This window comes from Triticum aestivum, chromosome 2B (assembly GCF_018294505.1).
Source record: "Triticum aestivum cultivar Chinese Spring chromosome 2B, IWGSC CS RefSeq v2.1, whole genome shotgun sequence".
NCBI classification, from domain to species: Eukaryota; Viridiplantae; Streptophyta; class Magnoliopsida; order Poales; family Poaceae; genus Triticum; species Triticum aestivum.
This window is the reverse complement of record NC_057798.1, coordinates 153173015-153175962: the sequence shown is the minus strand read 5'-3', so window position 1 is coordinate 153175962 and position 2948 is coordinate 153173015.

Here is a 2948-nt window from a genome sequence, read left to right as displayed (position 1 = left end):
TGTGTGTGTGTGTATAGGAAAAAGCAAAGATATAAAGGTTTCGCTGGCGCGGCTGCAATCACAAGCGCTTATTCGCGTGGGGATCCGGTCCCTCCTCTTACCTTATTTGCATTTTGATGTTATATTCCATTTGATGTTATTTTCCTCTTATAGAGAAATATGGGCCACGCTGTCTACAGGGGAGCTGCACCGCGCAGGCACTAGGCTGCCACATGACAGTACAGCCGCGGCATGGACCACCCGCCTAGCGGCCCAAACGGTTCCACGAGAGAAAAGGATAACTGTGGGGAGAAGGTTTGAACCTTTCGTTTCTCTGCCGTTCTTTCCTTATGCCTTGCTTTTTGTTTTATTCAAGACTTTCAGGTCTTGTTGCCTTCGCGGGATGCCATCTTTTGTTTCGCGTTTTTTTGCCCATTACCTGATTACAGCGCGGTCTAATACCGTTAAACACGTTTGGTTTCGTTGGCCTGTAATCGATTCCCCTGGAAACAACAGCGCCCCAGCCGTGCCGCCGGTGCCGCCGGCCATGGTTACAGCTGTCCATCCCGCCCATACATGCTCTGCATCACGAGCAGCGGCGCCCGTGATCTATTTCCACTCGCAGCCGGATCCGTCGCGGCCCATTTCTCTCTTGCGCGCGCGTGCCGAACTCCACATCCTTGTCACGCTGGGAGCCGCGACCTCGTCGGCGATGGCGCTGCTCAAGAGTCAAGACAACTTCTAGCATGGACCTCGCCAAGCTCACGGCCGTCCCTCTCTCTCTTCCCGATTGCTGCTTCTAGCGTCAATGCCAGAGACGACGACAGAGCGGACGAGACCCTGGCGTGCCGCGGCCCATCTCAAACGCCAGGAACCCGCCGTAGCCTAACCCGGCAATGGTGCACCTCTCCCCCACACCGAGCTTCCGCAGCGCCGCTGTGAGGCACCGTGCCTGGAACGTCGCGGAGCTGCCGGTCAATAGAGATGTGGAGGAGCTGAGGTGGACCAGGTCGGGGTCGTAGACGTACTGTCCACACCCGGCAAGCACGCCTAGGAACCCCCAGGTCATCATGCCATCGCCGGCGAAGCCGTGCACGCTTCCTAGTCAGCTTCTTGCCCTGGTTCGTCGCGGCCGCGTTAGCTCCTGCGATCTTGTTCTCGGGCAGCCAGAACCCAGAAGCTGACTACGGTGCCGACTTGGTGGCCGACGACGGCGACATGTTGCCGTTTTGCCGCGGCGTTGTCAGGTTTTCCTCTCGCCTCACAATGCTCTTGATTGAGGCGGACACCACACCATGGCAGCTGCTCTCCATGGAAAGCTCAAAGCTCTGATCGTCCAGACCATCATGAGCAACTACGGCAACATGCGGCAGCATAATTCCATTTACTGAGATCGTGATTCCATTCCTCGAAATTAACCAAACACGTTTTCATTTGACCGCATTCCCTGTACGTTAACAGTGCAATTTGATACAGATTACGTTTGCGTTTACAGCGCTGAACCAAACACCTGACTTCATTTCGAAACTCGTCTGTAGTTTTCCCTTTGACCCAAACTTGCATGTGTTTCACCCACTTACCGGACCCGGGCAGTTGACCCAAAACATGCATCCTTTGACCAATCACTTTCATAAAATGTTTCCTATCCACGCGGGCGGACGAATGTGGTAGCGGCCCCATGCACGCCAACCATCCATGCATGCAGGCACGTTCATGGGATTGACTGCTTTTTAGTGTGTTGGACGGCAGCGAGCAACCGTTTTCACAACTATCTCCTTGTCTGTCGTCCGACTACTGTAGCATAGCACCATGAGCCAGAGTCATTTCTCTGCCGCCCCATCCTTCTTCTTCCCTAAGCCATGGTAGCGCGAACCATGCTGTTTCTAGGCACGCATAGCGCCGGATTTTTTATCGCCGCCCCATGCTGTTTCTAGGCACGCAGCGCGAAGGTGAAACACAGCCATGGTAGAGAGCAGGAAGAACATTGTTGTGAAACGGCAGGTCGCTGCCATGAGACTAAAAAAGTAAGCTGACCTTCATTAATCCGTGCGCTACACCATATGGCACCTTTGCTATAAAAGGCATAGCACAGGGGTGCAGCCTGCTAGCAACCAACCGGAGTGCAAGCTCCATCATTTGACTGCCGTGAGCAGGTCGCACCCTGGTGTTGGTAAATTGACCCATGACTTTCATAAAACTGGCGATGATCAGGGTGCATGCATGGAGGGGCTTGTGTATATCCAAGAGTTAAATACACCACGGGTGCCTCAACTTGTCGGGCATGGTCACTTTGGTACATAAACTTGTAAAATACATGAAATTGGTGCCGTAACTTGTCTGAGCGTTCAAATACCGTGCCTCTGCCCGTAGTAGGTCGTATGCACTATACGCATGGCGTGCCAACATGGCATTGGCCCACATGTCAATGGCTGTGAGAGAAGTGTGCTGGTTGTTTTACAGAAAAATCTTTGTAGTTTAAATAAATTCGCAAAACCCGCCACATTTTATTTAAATACCATGAACTGCATTGATCCTACTTATCAGATCTGGGTCCTGCATGTCAGGACGTGGGATGAAATAATAGTAATAAGAAAAATAGGGCGAGTTGGCAGGATTTGAACCAGTTACTGGGCGCACAACATGTGCACATGTGCCAACACCTATGCCACGAATGTTTGTCTGTTTAGTACAGAGATAAACACCTATCTATTATAAGGATACCGGGCGAAACAATAAAGAGAAATTTTTCAAAAGGAAAAGTTGAGCCACTGGAAATTGAAAAAAAACATTAAGGAATTCTGACAAAAAAAAGAGAACTATTCAACATATTAAGGAATTTGAAAATGGCAATGCTTGCTCCCGAGTTCCATGTACCAGACGGCTGTAGGTCCCATATCCGAAGGAGAGCCCTGAACCAGCACCCACGTGCCTATATGCATTACCCCCCTTCCCCCCGTCCCGCCATCTCG